The sequence below is a fragment of the Canis lupus genome, chromosome 15, assembly GCF_011100685.1.
Source record: "Canis lupus familiaris isolate Mischka breed German Shepherd chromosome 15, alternate assembly UU_Cfam_GSD_1.0, whole genome shotgun sequence".
NCBI classification, from domain to species: domain Eukaryota; kingdom Metazoa; phylum Chordata; class Mammalia; order Carnivora; family Canidae; genus Canis; species Canis lupus.
Genome location: NC_049236.1, coordinates 19,931,265 through 19,953,871, shown reverse-complemented (window position 1 = coordinate 19,953,871; position 22,607 = coordinate 19,931,265). Strand labels below are relative to the sequence as shown.

At 39.0% G+C, this 22,607-nt stretch overlaps 1 long non-coding RNA gene across 2 annotated transcripts; it reads left to right on the top strand.

The window, feature by feature from the left end:
* Window positions 1-5,936: 5,936 nt before the first annotated feature.
* On the top strand, window positions 5,937-22,273 carry LOC111099013. Of its 2 annotated transcripts, none has more exons than XR_005369925.1 (3): window positions 5,937-6,437; window positions 16,901-17,469; window positions 22,084-22,273. It is a non-coding gene; the product is annotated as an uncharacterized LOC111099013 (long non-coding RNA). The 2 variants fall into 2 exon arrangements; XR_005369926.1 differs by having other exon boundaries at window positions 16,901-17,651.
* The last annotated feature ends 334 nt before the right edge of the window (window positions 22,274-22,607 follow it).

The window sequence follows — 22,607 nt, the reverse complement described above, 5'->3', positions numbered from 1 at the left end:
TCTTCACTAGAACCTTAGCTCTGTAACGTCAGGAACTTTGTCCTCCTTTGTTCACTTCCGTAGACCAATGTGTGCTTGTGAAGCAGGGACATGAGGAGATAGGAGTAATGGCCTCAGTTCAAATTTTGGAACTAGCATCTACTAGCCATGTATTTTGGGTAAGCTATTCTTCTCTTTAAGCCTAACTGGCCTCACCTATAGTGCAAAAGTCAGAAGACTGGTAACAACATATACCCAATACATTATTGTTGGTATGGAAATATGAAACTCTAAAGTGGCGTAATTCCAGAGCTCGTGCTCCAGTTTCTGGAGTGTTTAAGGGCAGTAGCAGCTCCCCAGTTGAGATATATGAAAGTGTCCTTTAAAAATAACTTTTCATACCCAGAAATATACAACATAATAAAAATGCCTTTGGCAGATTCATAAAAATTCTTACAATTCATAAGAACGGATTCACCATTTTATCTTTGAGAAAGAAAGAGAAAATTGTTCAGGACCCCTGGGTGGCTCGGTCTAATAAGCATCTGACTCTTGATTTCATCTCAGGTCATGATCTCAGGGTCATGAGATTGAGCCCTATGTTGGGCTCCACGCACAGTGTGGAGGCTGCTTATTCCTCTTCCTCTGCTCTTCCTTGCTCTCACTCTTTCTCTAAAAAAAAAAAAAATCTTTTTTAAAAAGAGAAAGAAATATGTTCAATTCACTTAAATTAAAAGTGGATATTTTTAAATTGGGTAATATCATGACATCCCAGTCAGACACTGTAGCCAGGACTCAGAAGGGTCTACCTGAGACCAAGAACTATAAGAACCAAGGTACCTTTTCCCTTCTCTTCCTCTCTGGCCCTCCTTTCTTCCCCTGCCTCCATCTACCTCTCTCTGCCTTTTGTCTTTCCTTCCCCTTCATGACAAATTGCCTAAAGTTGCAGAGTCACTTTCCTCTGCTTTTGCAGGCCGACAATGGTTGCTGAAGTCTGGCTCCCCATGACGTCTCAGTTGACCTGCCCAACAGTAGCCATGCTTCAAAGTATGATCTGCATCTGAATCCGATAGAGGTCCTTATTGAAATGGAGGTTTCTGGGTCCCACCAGAAGCAAAGCACTGGATTCTTCCTTTTTCCCAAGCTCCTCATGATCTTTATCCATCTGAAATTTGAGGACCACAGAACTAGAATCGTGTGCTAAATCTGAATCACACAGGAGAGAGTGAAACCCTGATTGGCCTAGCTAAATATATGCACTGGTCTCTCATCGTCTATAGCCAGAAGGCCACAGAGTCACAGATTCTGTGTGGCCATGGGGACACATATCTGGAGTAGGACACCATCCTCAGAAATAAGAATGGCTTTTGCTAACATTGCAACTGCCCCTCAACACCCAGGAAGCTGGAGAGTACTGCTGTGAGAAACATTAACTCTTCCAACATCTTATGTGTCAGCAGGAATAGTGAGTGAAGAATCACAGGAAGATGGTTTCACCTTACTTCTACCTTTCAGACCTCTCTTGGGTATTTTAATTGGCAGAACTGAATTCACTTCCGGAACCCTCGCCGCAACGGAGTTTAGGAAATGTAGTTTTAACTTTTTAACCTGTAAACTAGAAGAATGGAGTTTGGGTGGGCTAATGTATGGCATTAACACAAATGGCATTCTTTATCATTTGTATACTTTTATAGCATGAAAAGATTCAATTCACCATTTTATCTTTAGTTTTCTCCTATGTAGAAGAAGAAAAATAAAACATATTTAAAAGGATTCTGATATAAAAGTACAATTAAGATTCTTCAATTTGGCCAACCGGATGCTATAACCATCAGGTTAAAGACATGCAATTAAAATGTCAGACAAAAACCTTCCAACTCCAACACTGGTCAAAATTGGTCCAAACTTCAACCCTAAATACCACACCCTGTGCAAGTGCAGGACCCACTCCTAAATTTCTGTGGACTCCACATACTTATATTTTGAATGTCAACTTGACCTTGGGACTCCTACTTCCACATACGTTCTCTCAGTTACGTACCATTTCAGTCCAGGTGAGAAATTTAACTCTAATTTCTACAAGATTCCACTCACAAAAAAATTATAAGGTCTATACATTTTATCCACAACAACATAATACTGCAAGCAACTTTGAACAATAGGCATTATAGTTCTTAAAAGCTCCTTTGGCCACTTCAGTCCTAGGAGTTTTAATGACCTAGTCTGTATTTACTTTCAACCATACGTCATCTTGTCAGCTGAACCATCTGCTCTGCTTATCTCACTCAGAATAGTTTAGTCTTTATTAATTGACAGGAATGTATTCATCCTCAAGTAACAGAAATCAAACTACAGTGACTTAAAAAGGAGTTGATTTTTCTGATATAACAAGGTATACAGAGGTAGGCAGCGCAGGGCTAATATAATTATTCTGTGATCATGTAAGCGTCCCAGGCATTGCCAATTTTTCTCTTTTACTATGATTAGACATTATAATCTGTTCTCATGCATGTGGTCTGATGGTTACAGTATGCCTGCTGCACTTTCAAACATCAGGGTGTTTTCTAAATTGATTCTAATGCTCAAAATAACATCAGTGTTGATCATGGTATTCATTATATACTTTCAAATACTATGAACCATAATATACACAAAATTTTAGCACCTAAAACAATATGAATTTTTAAAAAGATTTTATTTATTTATTCACGAGAGACACAGAAAGAGAAAAGCAGAAATAGGCAGAGGGAGAAGCAGGCTCCCTGTGGGGAGCCTGATGTGGGACTCGATCCCGGGATCACGCCCTGGGCCGAAGGCAGTGCTAAACTGCTGAGCCACCTGGGCTGCCCAGAATACAAATTTTAGTATAAAGTTGCCTGAAGATATAACCAATTGATGATCTAATACAGAGATAACAAAAATTTAAGAAATTATAATAAGAGCTGCTACATCTTGAATGTCTCTGTGTTATGTGCCAGGTACTGTAATAGGGATTTTTAATGCAATATTTTATTAAAATCTCATGATTCATCATTTAACAGACAAAAAGACTGAGTTTCAGAGATGTTAAGTGATTTGCAAAACGTCACACAAATCCCCCATCTAGTGAGCCTAATTTCAGACTTCATGCTCTACTTCCAAGGGCTTGGAAACTTCTGTTTTCCACCAAAATTCAAAGGCACCCAAGCCACGGTTCCCTGAGGACTTCCAATATGCGTGTGTGCATCGTGATTTTTAACATACATGAAAGAAATTGAATACACCTATGAATGTTCTACTTCAAGATATTTTGGAGGTAGTGTAAATGGTGTTATATTAGTCTTAAAACACATCCACATTTATTTGCAATAAGATAGGCTGTGGATCTATTTTTGGACTGCATTTCTGTGGCCCAGACATTATACCACAGTATGAATCTGCCTCCATTAAAAAGTCCTTTGGAAAAAAATGAGTTTAAGTTCATAAATAATGCAAAAGAGCTGGCTGTGTTTGCAGCTACATGACAAAACTACTTTTCTATAGGCTTCCAAAGGGCACCAGCCCAGCTCAAAGAACAAAGTCAATCAAAGCTAGACGCAGTGTGTAGTTAGTGAGCCAGCTTCAGTACTCTTTCTGCACCTTATCCTGCTGCCCATCCTCATGGATTTCCTTGCTTTGTTTTAGGAATCGTAAGAGCTCGTTTCCTTCACTACTTTGCCCCATCAAAACAAGGAAGGATTTATTAAGTGGGTATAGACATTTGTTAAATGGCTAACCCGTGATGCTGCTGAAACACAGTCAAACAAAACATTACCTCATCTAGACATTTGCATTTTTCACAGTAAGTTGGAGAGGGAAAGATTTCTTCTAGTAAAGGAAATTGGCACGTGCAAAAATATGTAAGGAAATATGGAGAGAGAATGAGCAGAGGGACCCTGAGAATAGAGTAGATTTCTTTTGTTAAACCTGAAGGCAAACCTAATGAAATCCTTCTAAGATTTGGAAATGAGAATGAGAGGAATTGGCAGCCTTCTCTTTCTCCTCCTCGTTACCCCTCTCGCAGAGCAGAGAATACTAGCATATCGGTCACCATCATCGTCTTCATCTTCACTTTCATCCTAACATGGGTGTCCCTTTGTCTGCAGTCACTCCTGAGATCAGAGACTCCTCCCACTCTCTCCTGACCTGGGGCTGCCTTGGTGACACCAAAATAGATGAAAGCTGTGGTGTCCATCCACCAATCATGTGCCAGGACTGTGCCCAGTGCTTTATAGGCCTGGCTTCTCCTCTCCCATGAGATAGAATTCCATATTTCCCAAAGAGTGTCTGAAGACAGACCTCACCAGACTTACTCGAAGCGCTTATTTAAAATGCAGATTCCTGAACCCTACGTAGTTTTACTGGATCACAATCTCTTAAGAATTTTATGCATACTGAGTCTGGGGACTAGTTAGATGAGACAATTAGCTCAGTTTTATAGCTCAGAGGAAATAGCATGGAAATAACCTACCCATGGTCACCTCTCTACTAGTGGTAGGGGTCTGGCTCTATAATCTCTGCCCTTAAATTCTAAGCAGTCCTGTACTTAACACTGCATTACTGAAGATTCTGGGCATTACAGGAGCTATATTTTTCAGATGGCTATCTAACCCCGTCCAGGGCCAAATTTTGTAATGTGTGAGTATATGAGCACCACCACCCAGTTGCCTGGGTGCCAATCTTGGTCTCACCCTTTATCAGCCATGTGATCCTTAAACTTGCTGTATCTCAATTCTTCTATCTACAAAATGAGGATAATAGTACCTACTTCATAGGATTATTGTAAAGCTTAAGTGAATTACTACAGGGAAAATGCTTAGAACAATGTCTGACATAAGTCACTCACTGTGTTAGGTATAAACATTTCCTGCTTAGGCTTAACCCTAACCTTAACCTAACTGAAACCTAACCAGACAGCACCTTGAAGTCAAGGCATATGTTATTCTTTTTTGGTTTACGTGACTTTTTTAGTTTATATTTATTTAACTCTTAAAAAAAGTTCTACAGCTCTGATCTAGCTGATTATGGGAATGGGTTGAGCTTACATTAATTCTACCCTTGTGATTCTGACTAAGGAGATTATTTGATATTTATAAACTTGGATAATGTCACCATTGAAAAATAATACTCTCAAAAGCTTGACCTTTATGATAGCGTGTGCTAGAAATTTGGGGAGAAGTTGAAAGTATCAAAATACACAAGATAGCCTATTTATTATTCCCTACCAGCTCCCTCAAAGCATGTCCCAAAAGTAAGAAATAAAGTCCTCTGATGAAACATTTGGACGATGAATATTGTTCTTGATGTCTTCACTTTACTATTCTACTGGACTCTTCAGCTGAATAAATCGATACAAACAAGATTAAAGAGGTTACTAAATTGTGTGGTTAAAGTTTGAGCATGTGAAAATTCTTACCACATTAAAGGCAAGATGCATTACTGCTTTTAGCCAAAAGCATTTGAACGTAAAAGAGAAAAAGATTTGAAGTTAAATTTCAACTAAAGATCGTCTTTGCTAGTTCCTAACGTCACCTGGGTTTTCCACATTAGTACAAGAGTTTTTCTTGAGTATGGCAAGGCCAGATTCTTACTTCAGAATCCAGTCATTTCTGCTATTTTTACAGCTTGCCCATAATAATTTAAAGAAAAGTGTTAAGATTATGCCAACTAAGCAACAGCTGGTGGGCTTTCCAATCTCATGACCAAAACACCATCTTCTCTTCCTCACTAACCAACTCATTTTTGTAAAACTTTGCTGTGGCCAATTTAAAATAAACTGGGCATGAGGCAAGCTTTCAAGCTGATTGAGTCTAACTCCATGAATAAACATGAGTTTAATCAAGAGCCACAGTCTTCCTGCTGGAGTTACCAGCATCACAGGATGGAACTCTACAAGAACTAAGAACTGCCTGAGAGGTTCTACAGTTAGAGAGGTGGTCTCCAAGGCCAATACATGCACCGCTTCGCAGATCTCTCTGACTCTTTAAGCTGTCACCTCACACCGCTTCACCAGTGACCAAGATGACACTAATAATTGTTTCATATGAAGCAACATGACATGAACAACCCTGCCTCCTTTAAAGCCTAAAGAGGCTAATCTTGTCTTGCTGTCATCACCGTTGTTGACTCTCTGACATCTATTTGCCTCAGAAAATCAGCATCAACCAGTTGGCTTGTTAACAGGCATCTAACTTTATCTAACCAATGAGAAGTGAGTGACCATCACACTGAGGTATTCCTCTTCTTCTAGATGTTGTCAAGGACGCCTGGAGATAAAAGTAACAGAATTGCGCAGAACCCAAAGGTCACAGAGAAGCAAAGAAAGTGCTGAGGAATTGCGATAACGCACCTGGAGCCCATTCTGGCTCCGCACTTCTCATCGTGTAATGCATTTACTATTGTTTCAGCCAGTTTGAATAAGAGTTTGTCGTTGCTTGAAGGTAAAATCATCCTAATTGCAAACTCCTTAGTCTCACAATTTGCTCCAGCTTTGGTTTGCTTACACTCACCCTCTATCCCTGTGCTGGGGCAGCGAAACCTTAAGTGTAATTGGTCAATTGCTAGAGGCTCTATGTGGACAATCTGAGAGAGAAAAACTCAAGGGGGGGTGGGGAGCCCAGTCAACAGGAGGCCTCCACACTTACGTGAATTTTACCTTCTGGAACTCTACCAGACTCTCATAGAAAATAGCAGAGAAAAATCCCTTCAAGCTTCTGGTAGGGGGCAGGGAAAATGAATCATTGTTAAATACATAGGAACTATTCTTAAAACTTCCATACTCAGGAGAAACCATCTAACTGAGCCTAATCTGCTGGAGTGTTATGAGAGCCTACCTGACCTGGGGAAAGGGAATATAGAATTCCAACTCCCTCTAGCCTTCCACATGGGAGGAGGGAAATACTTAACTCTAACCATCCTGTCCCACCTAAAGGGGTGGTGGGTGTGGGAAACAACCAAGAAACACACGGGAATTTCACAGTCCAGAGGCAGAGGTTCACTAAAAGACCTACCCAATCATAGCACAATAGAACACGTCTCCTTCCCCATGCCTCGCCACCATATTACTGAAAGCCTATTTATAGCAGTCCCTTTTATCTGGTACAGCAAGTCCAGCTATAAAGAAAAATATACAAGGCATACTAAAAGGCAAAAAACACAGTTTGAAGAGACAGAAGCATCAAGAGCAGACTCAGATATGGCAGATTTTTATAATTATTGGCCTGGGAATTTAAAACAACTGATTAATATGCTAAGGGGCTCTAATGAGTAAAGCAGATAACACGCAAAAACAGATGAGCAATGGTAAACAGAGAGATGGAAATTCAAGCAAACAAAACAAAATGCTAGAGATTCAAAAAGACTAACATAAATGAAGAATGCTTTTGATGCACTTATTAGTAGACGCAACTTAAGAAAGAATCTGAAAAGGCTTCTAAATATTATATGATTCCAACTATATGATATTCTGGAGAAGGCAAAACTATGGCAACACGAAAAAGATCTGTGGTTGCCAGGGGCTGGGGGAGGAGGTGAGATGAATAGGTGGAGCACAGAGGAATTTCAGGGCAGTGAAAATACTCTGTGTGATGATGGATACATGTCCTTATATATTTATCCAAACCCACAGGATACACAACACCAGGAAAGAACTATATTGCAAATCTTGGACTTTGTGTGATAATGATTTATCAATGTAAGTGCATCAGTTGTAATAAATTTTCCACTCTGGTGGGGAATGCTGATAATAGGAAGATTATACATGTGTGGGGACAGAAGATATATGGAAAAATCTCTGTAGCTTCCACTCAGTTTTGTTGTGACTAAGACTGCTTTAAAAAATGAAATATATCTAAAAAAAAATAATGATGATGATATAGTTCAAAACCCCTCAGCTATAATTACAAAATCAAAAAACCTCTAAAACCCAGAAGTTTTAAAATAGATTTTCTGTGGCACAGTCTGATCTGAGTTAACATGAGGCTGTTTACAATAACTTTGTGTGAATGTGTTCCGCTGTACAAATACTAACGTAATATGATTGGGGGTACTGGAGATATCAAGATACAGAATATTCACCTTCTGTTTTAAAGTCTAAAGAATTCTGAATTCCAAAATACATATCTGACTCCAAGGGTTTCAGAGAAGCAATTATTGGTCTATGTCATAATTAGTATTTACTGAAGACTTAAAATATTCTAGGAGCTTTTCTAAGCACTTTATATTTGTTAAACCATTTGATCCAATTAGTATAATTGTGGTGGTTCCAAAACTAGGGCATCTCCAAAAGGGTATACAATCCAAAAATGCTTGAAGAAAAAAGAATACAAATTATTTGGTGTATGCTAGGCCTTTGGAGAACTTGGACTGCTCTCTCAGTGATGCCTAGCAGAACTCCTGTCTCAAGGATCCACCTTTAGAAAAGATGTGCTTCAGCTCCCCTGTTGCATGAGGGGACAAGTTGCAAGATCTTTAATCTAGATATTTATTGACTGAAGTTCTGAGAAGAGAGGAAAAATCTTTCCCTACATTAGGTCATTTTTTTTTCACCAACCAGCAAACATACACTAAAACTATGAAAATCACTAAATGGAAAGTGAAAATTTTATCTGATGAGAGGATTTAACTTTTCCACGGAGTAATGAATAAATATTTATTGGTTTCTAATGATGAATGGCTAAGGAAAGAATCTATAATTAATACTGTAATCTTTCTTTAGTTATCCACTTCCTGCTGCATAGAACTAAATCAAATCATTGGGAAATTGATTTTCATGCTAGACTTGAATAGTAAAATATCACCAGTTAACCTAATCTCCCTTATTATTTTCCATGCCTCCATTATGAAGAAAGGCTAATAGGCCTCAATTAGATGACATATCATCATATTACATCGATTACAAGCTCACAAGCTTGACTTCTACAACCCACATGTCCTCTCATTTCAAGAGCTATGCAAATAAAGATAAATTTAAAAGCAACAACAGGAAGAGCCACTCCTTCTTGCTAACATAATATAAAAGATGAGGCAATTTATCATAACTGAGGGAAGAGGCAGTACTGTCCTGTTCATCTAATTCTCTAGAACTAAAAAAAGTTCAAGATGGAATTCATCTTTGTTATCTAGCCTTTAGTGCTCGCTTCGGCAGCACATATACTAAAAATGTTACCTAGCCTTTAGGAGTACTTTGCAGGAGTAAAGCATCTTTTGTCTGGACACATCAGACTAATTTATGCACGGGAATCATAATGAGACACAGAATTTTCACTTAATCCATCTAGATGCAATCTCAAAAAAATCACTGACTACTGACCCTCTGCCTCCATTTATTAACTTGCTTTGTATAAACCATATTTCCAGGTTCAGTGGGGAATAACTATCACCATCAACTGCCATTGAAGAGCAAAGAGCTTTTAGTCTACGTAGAAGGCAAGATATCATGTTGTTGGATTCAATTCTGGAAAACTGTTAGGAGCCTTTGGAAAGCAATGTTTGACCTATTGTCTGAGTTGAGTTTTTTCAGAAGCAGACCCTGAGATGAGACTTTATGTGCAAGGAAGTGCTCTCAGAGAAAACTGGTAAGGAAGAGAGAGAAGCACAACGGAGAAGAAAAGGAAACGAAGGAGACTTTCATTTCAGCAAGTTCCTAGAGGGCTCTCAGCCTGATTTCCTCAAGAGATTTCTGGAGTGTAAGTCATAGCCTCAAAACTGTTGTGCCCAAGACAAGAGATTGGACCTTCATCTCCCACTGAGGTCATTCACTAGCCAAGCATCACTCTAAGGAATCATTAACTCCCAGGCCATTCCAGTTCTCTGTGTCTGTGAACAAAGCTGCTCCAATAGCCTGAGGACAGTCCTTCGAGGAAGATGGCTGCTCAAGAGTTGAAAGCAAAAGCCCATTAAAGCTGGAAGAGTAAACAGAAGTAAAAGGAGTTTGAGAGTCTCTGTGCGAACAATAGCAATGTCCACTATAAAGATACATGGGAAACAACTTGAGAAAACATTTCCAATGTAATTACCCGCCAAAACATGGGTTGAGTGAGGAGGAAGTTAGAATTCAATTATAAAGAGCAAAACCACATTAGGTGTTTCTTGCAGAAAGTTATCTAATATGGGGATTTAGGTGTTTACACCACAACTGAAAGAACTAGAAGAGCGGTTGTAGATTGGGCTTCCAGAAACAGTTCCCAGTAGGAAAGACCTAGAGGGAAGAGCTGCTAACCCAACCAGGTCTAAAGCAGGTAAGTTAAAACTACAATTGCAGTTGTTACTGGAGGAACACATCTCAGCTGCCATCTAGTGAAGTGCTGATGCAACTGTTAGCTCCAGAGCTGCACTGCACCTGCTAGATCCATACCAGCAAAATATGAGTAGATGAAAAATGAGAGAATCAATCAATGAAAGGGTTTCCTTTGAGTTTTTTTATAATCAAAATATAATATCTGGTAAGATTTCTGTGTCTAAATAGGATCAAATCCTGGGAAAACAATCTAATGTCATATACAGAAAAATACTTTGTGTGGAAAAAAAGTAGCTTGGTTGTATATCAGTCTTCTGGTTTTTTAACTCATTTCACTAATTTTTCCCATTTCCCAATCCCCACCCCCACCCCACCACGGCAACCACCATTCTGTTCTCGGTATCTATGAAGTTGGATTCATTTTTTTTTTTTTTAGGTTCCATATATAAGAGAGCTGATACAGTATATCTGATTTATTTCACTTAATCTATTGTCCTCAAGGTCCATTTGTGTTGTCACAAATGGGAAGGTTTCCTTCTTTTATATGGCCGAATATTCATTGTGTGTATATGTGTGTGTGTGTACCAAAATTTCCTGTTTCATTCATCCATTAATGGACACTTAGGGTTTTTTCCCCATGTCTCAGCTATCGTAAATAATGCTGCAGCAAACATAAGGCAATGAATATCTTTTCAAGTTAGTGTTATTTTCTTTGGATTAACACCCAGAAGTTGAACTGCTGGATCATATGGTAGACTTATTTTTAATTTTTTGAGGAAACTCTACACTGTTTTCCATAGTAGCTGCATCAGTTTACCTTCCCACCAACAGTGCATGAGGCTTCCCCTTTCTCCACACCCTCGCCAACACTTGTTATTTCTTGCCTTTTTGATAATGGCCATTCTAACAGATGTGAGGTGATATCTCATTATGGTTTTTACATTTCCCTGACGATTAATAATGTTGAGCATCTTTTCACGTTGCTCAACAAACTGGCCATCTGTGTGTCTCCTTTGGAAAAATGTCTATTCAAATGCCATTTTTAAATTGGATTGTTTGTGGGTTTGATACTGAGTTATGGAGTTCTTTACATATCTTGGATATTAGCACCTTCTCAGATGTTCAATTTGTAAATATTTTCTCCCATTCATTAGGTTGCTTTTTCATTTTGTTGATGGTTTCCTTCATTGTGGAAAAGCTTTTTAGTTTGATATAGTCCTCCTTATTTATTTTTTATTTTGCTCCTTTTGTTTTTGGTGTCAGATTCTCAAAATCATCACCAACACCAATGTCAAGGGGAGCTTGCTGCCTATGTTTTCTTCTAGGAGATTTATGGTATCAGCTTCTTTGATTTTTAGGTGTTCTGAGACTATAATGCTGAATGTATCATGGAATCCACCTTGGAGAATGTTCATGCATTCTCATTGTCTTCATCATTGTAGGTGGATAGCTTTTCTCAACTATGTTTCTCAAACTTCTTAGTTCATGAGGATGTTCCTGGGAGCTTGTGTTAAAAGTGTAGTATCAATTGTTTCAATCTTTACCAATGGGAATCAATAAAAAAAAAAATCTCTATTTCTTTGCATTTAAAACTGTACAGTTTAAAAGCTTCCAAATATATAGATAATAAGGATGGTAGTGATCAATGATGATCAGATGAGAAAGTTTATGATTCAGCTAAACACTGTTCACCATCAGAAAAGGTTTGATGCCAGAGATTTCCATTGGCCCCAAAACCAGGATCTCCACATGCTCCAAGGTCTCCTCTGTTCATCACTATGTACAAATCAGCAGGCTCTAAAATATCCATCTAAAACATTATTTTCATGAAAAGTTACTGGAAGTGAAAAGATTTTTAGAATTCTAGGAATATTATTTTAAGAAAATCTATCTTTTTCCACATTGGGTTTAAATGACATCATCTTTAAAATGCTTTCTAAAATCTTATTCTCGATAAGACATTCTTTATATAACATTATTTCCAATTTTCTTCTTCCTATGTTAAACAGACTGATCCTAAATTGACTACAGTTATATTTGCTGCTACAAATAGGTCTAAAAGTATATTTCCTATTAGATTTTACTTCATTATGAGAGATTCATTTATGAATTTGCATTTTTATTAGAATTATACGTACACACAATAGAAATCTAAAAACCAAAAAAAAAAAAAAATTCCCCCCCCAAAAATAAATCACCCAAATCTCATTATCCATAAATAACCACAAATAACATTTCAATGAATGTCTTTCTAAAGAGAAGGATACAATTTTACATAAATGGAATCATGTTGAGAGCATTTTTCACTTGTTTTTTTCCACTCAACACTATGTCACAAACATCTCTCCATGTCAATAAATATTGAGCTACATCAAGTTTAGTGCCTTAAGAATTTTATTGCATTTATGTGCAATAACTTACTTAATCAGTCTTCTATTGATAGATGTCTGGGATGTTTCCAATTTTTGTACATTAAAAACAGATTTATAAGAAACACTCATATGCCTACATCTTTTCATTCTTATGTGACATCTCCTCAGGGCAAATGCTTAGACGTGGGAGTACTGGGTCAAAGAGTCTGATATTTTATGAGTTGTTAAGTTGTGTTTCAGAATGGACCGTGGATTTACAGCATCCTTCCTCCCATTCGGTGCACAACCCTAAATGTAACTTTTAAAAAAATAACTTCATTCCTTGAGGAATCTTGAGACATTTTTATTTTCCCGGGTGCATTTCTCTTTAAAACACAAGAGGCTCCAAGACCTAAAATAAATTATTCCCACAAAACTTGTTCTCAGGTTTTAATTCTATGATAGTTGTAAGATAATGTATTTAGGTCTCAAGAAAAATAAAAATTCATGGCTTTTCTCACTAGCACTTAAAACTCTTATTATATAGGAAAGATTTAAAGTGTACTCATTCTGGAGATGTCCATTTTTCTGTTATTAAAAAGACTGAAAAACAGATATAAAACACAGCATTATTAATTTTAGAAAAATGTATAAATCACCAGGTATTACTATTCAGGACAAAAGCTACTTTATTAAGGCAAAGAAATGACCATTTCTAGTGACAAAATTGAAAGTGAGTCTGTCATCCCATTCAAGTTTAATTGAGATAGGAGTTTTCTGTAAATACAGAAACAAAGACCCTGAAAATTAATAAAATTTGTACAAATTAGGAAGCCTAGTCTCACAGGGTTTAGAATGGGGATGATCTTATTTGTGGGAAAAGTAAATAAGAAAGCTTTGTTTGCCCTCTAGATACGACAGATGGATTTATCTTCTACTTCAAAGACTGACTTAGAGGTAAAATTAATGATTGCTCCTCACCCCTGACATCTAGTAGTCAGTGTCACCCAGACCTGATATTTGGTGTATCTGGGGATTCATATTCTCTAGGAAAATGGATCACAGCCGATGCTGGTGAGGTTTACAACGTCTCCATTCCTTCTGAAGGTCAAGAAGGAACATGCACACTAAGTGACTCTGTGAGGTTCATAGGAAGATTGCAGCTTTGGGAAAATAATTTTACAAACAGGCATCAAAATCATTAATTTATTTTCTTTTAGTATAAAAAATTCATAAGCACTATCTCTCTTCTTTTGCTTGTCACACATAGCATATGTTACATTTTTACCTTTTATTTTCCTGCTTAAATTTCTATTATTATTCATATGTGAATTTAAATTTAAATTAGCCAACATATAGTGCATCATTAGTTTCAGATGTAGAGTTCAATAATTCAACAGTTGCTTGTAACACCCAGTGCTCATCACATCACGTGCCCTCCTTAATGCCTATCATCCTGTAACTCCATCCCTCCATCCTCCTCCCCTCCAGCAACCCTCAGTTGGCTTCCTATATTTAAGAGAGTCTCTCAAGGTTTTCTCCCTCTCTGATGACTTGCTTTTCAGTTTTCCCTCCCTTCACCTATGATCCTCTGTGCTGTTTTTTACATTCCACATATAAGTGAAACTATACGATAATTGTCTTTCTCTGATTGACTTATTGCCCTCAGCATAATACCCTCCAATTCCATCCATGTCAATGCAAATCATCCTTTCTGATGGCTGAGTAATATTCCATTGCATTTATCTATACCACACCTTTTTTATTCATTCATCTGTTGATGGACATCTCAGCTCTTCCCAGTTTGGCTATTGTGGACATTGCTGCTATAAACATTGGGGTAGCAGGTGTCCCCTTCCAATACATATTTATTAAATAACTACTATAAGCCAGAAGTTGTTCTAAGCACTAAGGATGAGCAGTCAATATAACACATTCTCTTTCCTGAAGAAGCTTAAATTCTAGCACAGACAGACAATCATCAACTAAATAAATTTGTGGTGATGTCCGTTTCTCATGGAAAAATAAAGTAAGAGGGACAGAGGATACCAAGGAAGGGCGACAGGGAGTGCTACATCAGATACTATAGTCAAGGGGAGCTTCTCTGAGGAGGTGATATTTGAGCAGAGTCCAGGCAATGAGGAGCTTATCATACAGGTATATGGAGGCAGAGAGTAACATTTCAGGCAAAGTGAACAGGAGGTAAGATGAGTTAAAAGAATTATTCTGATTGCTAGGCAGAGGAGCCATATACTGATATGCAGAAGATCGTTGGATGAGCAGGATAAGAAGAAATCAAGAAATGGATGGCTCAGGGTTAAATATGTGGAGATCTCAAGTAGGCAGTTTGATACACATGTATGATGTATACCATACATTTAAATGTCCAGAGCACACATCTAAAGAAGCATATCATAAAATGAATCATAACGTCTCAACACTGGATGAATTCCAGTACTTTTAGTAGGCATGAATCTCAATAACACTCCTGCCCATTGATTATATAGCCTAATTCCATGCCAAGACTGTGTTGACCAGCAGAAAATTCTTCTTGATAATAAAAATTAGTCTGTAAACTCTACCCACCAGTCCTAGCTTCATCCCTTGGATGCCTATGAAAGGTGTCTAGGCAAACTAGCATCTGATAGAGAAAAGACATTTCCACTTGTTGTGAGAAAGAACTATTCAACTTTTAGATCTACCCTAAATATAGATTTGGCATCTCATAAGGGAATGACATTTACAGAGTACAGTAATTTAGGGAGAGGTTGGATATAGATTCAGAAGATTCATGCATCAGCTATATTTCTGAGATCCCTTCTGAGGTTGATATTCTAAATCAGAGCAAATTATTTACAGGATGTTAAGAAAATATATCATAACCTATATTTAACATTGCTTTGGGTGGATGGATCCCTCTATACAGAAGTGTGGAATGCTGGCTCTACAAAGCTCAACTCCATATGTTGAACCCTATTTTTGTCATTGACATATTTTGAAGTCAGAAATAATATCAGCAGTCTGGTCCCCTCCAGAGACATAATCTCTTTAAGAGCTGTGTTCCAGCAACAGACATCTGGAGGGAGGAATAAATTCTCCAGCTTGGCTCCTATTTCAAAGTGGTCATTCGACAGAAAGGGCGAAAAGACAACCCTGCCTCCAGCTGAGGCGGCAGAGGGCCCCAAAGGGTTAACAAGAGTTAACACTTCCAATTGGACAAACAGAAAAAATTATATACCAAGCTCGGTATTGCGCATTTGTGCTAAACGACTTCAGCTTTATCTCTAAGCTTAAACTTCAAGTGGTTGATGGTTTGTCCCAAAATAATCCATTGGCTCTTTCACAAATTTAACAGAATCAATGGGAATACAGCTTATGTACACATCCAGATATTTAGGAGGTTGCCAAACTCAGAAAAATAGGATTCTAGTTGAAAAGTACCAAGATAATGGGACTCAAATAAATGCTTCAACCTGCTTGTTTTCAGTGGACTGTCAAGTACCCACATTCATTTATTCATTCAGCAAACACTTCTAGAGTTTGCTATGGGTTATTACAGGGCCAGGCACTGAGAAATCCATTTTCTACCTCTTTGGAGGAAAAAATAGACTGCAAAATAGTGTGAAAAAAAAAAGAAAAAGAAAAAATGAGTGGCCTAGTAATTACTTGACATCAATGCAGAGCCATAAAAGGATTGTACGCAAGACAACCCAACCATGAGAACAGAATACACCATTATGAGATAATTTTTCTGCTACTACAGACGAAATGTAAAGCAAACTTGCTCCAGTGTCTTATGTTCTGAAATACGCTGAGATTTCTTTTTCCTAATGTCATATTTTATGCAATGCTCTCATGGCACCTGTGGAGCTGGTTATTTTAAAATGTGAAGAGGTATTTGTACACGTGCATCACTACATCTTATTGTGGACTCATAAAATGCTCAGCTTGAAAGGTACTTAGCCAGGGGATAAAATAATTTCAATTTTTATCTGCACATCATTTCTTCCTCTTTAAATGCAGTTTTTAAACTAAAGTGGGAATGCGAGAGAAGAATGATGGGAATCATAAGGTGGGGTTGCTCTCACAGTTTTGAAAGCACAGCAGCTGTTGCAGCAAAATTCCTCCCCCCTTGTACCACCCTAAACCTACAAGTCCTGGCAGGGCTTCAGACTGAGTCACAATCCCTTTGGCGAATCAGAATTTCATGTGGCCCCAATAACTGCATGACTGCCCTGTATGGAGATACTTGAGCTTTTTGAACTACCAATATCAGAAATAGCTATAATTTTTTTCATTTTATTTTTATCCACAGGGAAAGGAGAATCAATCAAAGACAGCAGAAAGAATTTAAAGGAGGGTTTTGTTTATCCCAGTACTTCAAAAGAGAAACCTGAAGAAAACATTTCAAAGGCATCCTAGCCAGGAACTCCACCTTTGTCCAGAAGGCTGAGGGCCTCTGTGTTGGTCCTTATCAAAATATACTATCCTTGTTGACAAAATCCCCAGGAGGCTGGATCCTGAATTATGTCCTCACTGGGCCCCTACACACCCAACTGAAAAAGGGAAGAGGAAGGAACATTCATAATGGCTCTCTGGATTTGGGATTTCTTCTCTTTCTTTGTTAAAGCATCAGAACACTTTATCAAAAGAAGTCGTGCCAGGAAGTTCAAAAGTAAAACAAATAAAAGGACATATGTGGAGGTGCTTTCCACTTTGCAGATGGTAGTGAGAGGGAGGGGCCAGGAAGCTGACTTTGTGCTTGTTCCTACTGTCTGAGTTGTCTCTTCAAAATAATCACTCTCATTATTTTAATTTAGATCGTACAGGAAAGCTTTCCCACATTTTGCTACGTCTTACATCAAATCTAATCACAATGTCCAGGTTAGTTCTGATTTTATGCGAGAGTGTGACAGATTGGTGCCCTGGTGCGGCGGGTACAAGTGGAACAAAATTACAGTTATATTTTTTGGATGAAAACTATATATGAACACATGGTGCTTAAAATGACAAAAAAAAAAAAAAAAAAAGTGGAAGAAAGGGTTCTTTCCCACTAACCCAGCACGGTGAGTTGACTCTAGAGCCATTAAGTTCATGACTTCTGGAATCATAATGCCTTGGTTGGAATCCAGCCTCTCTACTTGCTATCTGTTTAAAATTGTTAACCCTTTCAAAGACCATCATTGCCATCTATAAAATGTGGATGGTAACAGTCCTTACCTCAGAGCTATTATGAGTGTTAAGTGAGTAAAGTTCTTGGCACGTAGTTAAGCGTTCAACAAATACTAGTTACTACCTTTAACAAATGGTCATGTTGCACTCTGCCCATGGGCATGGCACTAGTATAAGTGGTGACTCAGCTTTAAGATTTTATTTATTTGTTTCAAAAAAGAAAGCATGCATGCACAAGTGGGGGGAGAGACAGAGGGAGAGGGAGAAGCAGGCTCCCCACTGAGCAGGGAACCCAATGTAGGGCTCCATCCCAGGACCCTGGGGTCATGACCTGAGCCAAAGGCAGACGCTTAACCAATTGAACCACCCAGATGCCTGGTAACTCAGCTTTAGCACAACAAACTGGTACAGAGATGGCTTTGGTGAATAACAGACAACTTTGGCACAAAGACTGTAGCAAGCAAAACGCTGGCAGCCTCCTGGCCTCCTACCCACCATCAGACCCTCTGGTTCCCACAGGAGCAAGATGCAGTGCTTCATGGTGGACCTCACTGGTAGTGAAGAACTCCTCCGTACAGCTCTGAGGGCACTAGAGGGCTCTTTACTCAGGCAGGGCTAACTCTCTGAGGCAGCCAAGAGTTCAGTATGTCCAAAGAACAGCAAGATGGCCAGTGTGGCAGCAGTGAACAAAGAAAGATGGAAGGAGGCTAAGCAAGACAGTCAACAGGACCAGAACATAGGGTCTTATAGGCTCTTCTATAACTTTTGGCTCTTATTGCAAATGAGATGGGAAGCCACTGCAGGAACCTGAGGAGTGAAAAGTCATTAGCTTGGTTGAAGTAAAGGTCTCAGATAAGACCCTAAACCAAGTGGTCCATCAGTTCTGTGGACCAGGTATCCATACAGGGCCAAATGAAGTAGGTATGCTTTGATTATGGCAGCCGAGCAAACTACAAACAGGTCACTCACTATAATCTCAAAGTAGATTTTACAGGTATTTTATAGTATCCAAATGGATGGTAGGAATCAGAAGTATCTAGGTAATCATCAAACTTCTGTTAGATGCTGTGTTGCTATGATATTATTTACTGAATTATTGAGTTGTAAATATAGGTCAAGTGTAATTACCACAAAGTCTAGTTCAAATCGGAAGCAACTGGCCGTTGGTGTTTGGATCATCCATGGGTCACTGAAAGTGCTAATCCACATTGGAATAGTCCAAATTTAATGAAACCAGAAACAAGGAAAAACTCACAAATGTTAGGAAACATTCAGTGACAACCACTCCCAAACTCAAGATTGTGTATATTTACCTCAAATTTACGAGAGGCTCAAGCTCTCTGAAAGACAGAGTGCCTCACCCACTATAAATATCTGCTGAATAAGTTTAATTTTAATTTTAATTTTAATTTTAATGTAACGTGTCAGCATTTCCCTACTCTCTGGATCTCAAGCCAATCCCATCAATCATCTTTAAGGTTAGCTCTGTCATAAACACCCCAGTGAGCTGAGGTAATATTTTCCAAGAACAGGCAGTTACATGCCCCTTTACTCTCTGTTGTTGAAATTTGCTCCAATATCTGGTCACTCCACCCAAGAGGTGGCCTGCAGAGTAAATTCTCAGTCAAGCATTAATGTAGCTGGAATATTCACAGCACCTTGTATGCATAAAACATCTACAAAAGTGCTTAGAACATTGTTGTTTCTTCATAGTGGTTCCTAACCAATTACAATAGGATTAATGGAGTTGGCTTTTTAAAAACTTAGGCTTCAAGGTTATCTGGCCTGCTGCCTTCCTGGAAAAGGAAATCAAAGGCCAAAGAGTTTGGGGGGATTTCTCCTGGTCTCCAAGAAAGTGAGTTGCAAAGCCACAACTATAATTCATACATCATGACTCTCAGCTCCGGGTTTCTTCTACCTCGTGATGCTTCCTCCCAAGCTGTGTGAGTCAGTTAAGGTTCTATGGTAGCAAGCAACAGAAACCATTTTGGCAGAAACAAACACAAAAGGAAAGATTAGTTAAAGGGATACAGGAGGACTACAAATCAGAAGGAAGAGATTAAAAAAAAAAAACAGTCTTGAAATGGAACCAGGTGACTCTTTGCAGCAGGAACTGTTGTCAACCTTGCCCAGATGGTACCATTGCCGTCCAGGAGCTCCAGTACTTTCTTTCAGTTTCGTATAATTGCGTGATTATGCAGAGTTGCAGGAGACTCTAACAATATCACGTGCCTACCCCCGTGGTGGTCCTTGAGGGGCAGGAGAAAGCATCTGCTAGAAAAAACCTACAGGAATCACCTCAGAGTTCCCAATGGCAGAGCAAATACCTGGGTTTACCACCATAGTGAGGCAGCACATGATGGGACAAAGTAAGTCCCCTAAACACAATCAGAGTGCAAGTAGGAAAGGGTATTGGTGCTGAGTGGTCAACAAGTGGTAAATGTCAACTACAAGATAAATTCATGCATGAGAGTTTGCACAACCTAAGAAATTTGATAGTTAAGCACAATGTTTTCTAAGTTGACAAAATTATATTTCAATTCTAAGAGGGACATAAATAGTTCAACACGGAGTCATTGGCTGACACTGTATTGAACTAGAAACATGGTTAAGACACTTAAGTTGCTTGATTTTCACAACTCTAGGGCATGAACGGAAGAAATATTTGTAAATTTATAGCCTCTATTAACTATTTCAACTACTTAGGAGAATGTAGTCATTTTTCACGTCTCAAGACAGTAACTGTTTTGAAGATTTACTGATAAAAGTAGTAATAGATGGTTGCCTAGAAGTGAGCAGCTGTGGCATTATAATGGTCTGTGGAGGGAGTTAATTCATAAGACAAGTGGACTTGAGCTCAGCTGTCAAGATAGTGGTTTGATTGCTAAAAATTCCCTTAATGATATGATGATCCAATTCAGTAAACTTTTATTGAGTCCTTACTTTTTGGCAGACACTGATAAACTTTGAATAAAGCCTCATCTTTGCCCTCAAAAATATTATACAGTGTGTGGTGAAGGCAAAAAAAAAAAAAAGGAATAAATGATGAAAATATATTTCACCACTTTTGTGAGTAAGTGGGGAGGGTCAAGGCTTTATCTACAGCTACCACTGCCCATTGGGGGGGTTAATGCTCATAGTCTCTACCACAGTACTTCCAAAAGTCCTGAGATTTTGAGATGGTGGTTGGCCCACTTGGATCAATTGACTGGGTATTGAGCACAGTCCTGTGCAGATGGAGGTCACTCTACCAGATGATCTATAAGTGGTTTGATAGTTCTATTTGAAGGGAGTCTCTTGAGGAAGAGTGTGTCTCAGTGTTTCCTTGCGTTTCCTTTAACGTTGAAAGAAGCACAACAGATCTAACTGCTGGCTCTCCTGCCCCATTTTATCAGATAGGAACTGTAGTCATTTCTCTATCTGATAAAATTGGGAGAATAAAGTGGTCATGCTCCTATCATCTCTCTTTTCCTTCTTGGGAGCAAGCCTGCTTGCCAGAATGAGTACTGGGAGCTGTCGAATGCCTCCTGGGACATCCCACTATCTCCCAGAGGGAGAGCCTGCCTTCATCGAGCACTGCCTATGGGGAGGAGAAGTACACTCTTCTCATCTGGGGTTCTGTAACCCAGGTTCTACATCTCCAACCTAGGATTTATCAATAATAAGGGGATACCGTGGCCCTTGTTTGCTACTTCTTGGTTTTACTTCTGAATTTGTTTAGGCATATCCCACAACTCCTGATCTCATCTGTCTCTGCCTCCCACCAGGTTATATTCTCTCCATATCTACCTCTTCCCATTAACAGACCCCAGTACTAATGAGGATATGTACCCCAGTACTAAGGTGATATGCAGTCCACACTGGAATGGACCATCTAAGGCTGCTAACTCAGCTCTCACGTGGTTCCCTGGTACTGCTGCCAAACAGCACTCACTCTAGTAGGTGGTCTAGTGTGAGCAAGCTCTCTCTGGAGACTAACTCCACATCTGTATATGTGAACTCTCCAGACCTGGTCCCTAACCCTAGATCCCAGCTCTGTCTCCCACTAGGGTATGCCCCACCTTCTCCCCTTTGTCCTCCACACTCCAGCTCAAGGAATTGTGGCTACCAGTTAGCGCTTCTCTAGCCCATCACTTCTATCAAATCTCATCTCTACATGGGTACTTCTTAGCCCCAGGATTTGGAACTCAAAGGTCAACAAGCAACTCCTTTTTCTCTGTATGTCCACTCGATCACCCCCTTCACACAAACTATTTAGCTGGCCAAGGGGTAAGGATAAATATGGGAAACAAAAAGCTGCTCTGAAAATATTATTCTCCTCCACAGGTGACCACGCAATTACAATATGATGTCAAAACAAGAGCAGTAAGTCCAGAGCACTGAGCTGATGCAAATGAAGGCAATTCAGCACAAGGGCATTTTCTAAGAAAGGCTTTGGGGGAGACAAGGGAGTACTCCTGGTCCAGGCTTGAAATTGTCAGAATAGAACGGAGCTCTTACAAAGATCTGCGATATTGTGTGCTTGTGTTGTGGGAATTAAAAAAAAAAAAAGTAAACAAGCAATGTTTTTTATTTTATTTTTTATTTTTTTAAGAGAGGGAGAGAGAGTGAGAGCACAGGGCAGAGGGAGAAAGAGAATTTCCAGAAGGCTCCACACCCAGCACGGAGACTGATGTCAGGCTCGATTTCGGAACTGAAATCAAGAGTGAGATGCTTAATCAACTGAGCCACCCAGGCACCACTTGTTTACTTTTGATTTACGAAAATTCAAGTGAAAGTAGGAAAATGGTACAATAAGCTCCCATTACCAAGTGCATTAATTACCAACTCATGGCCAAACTTACGTCATT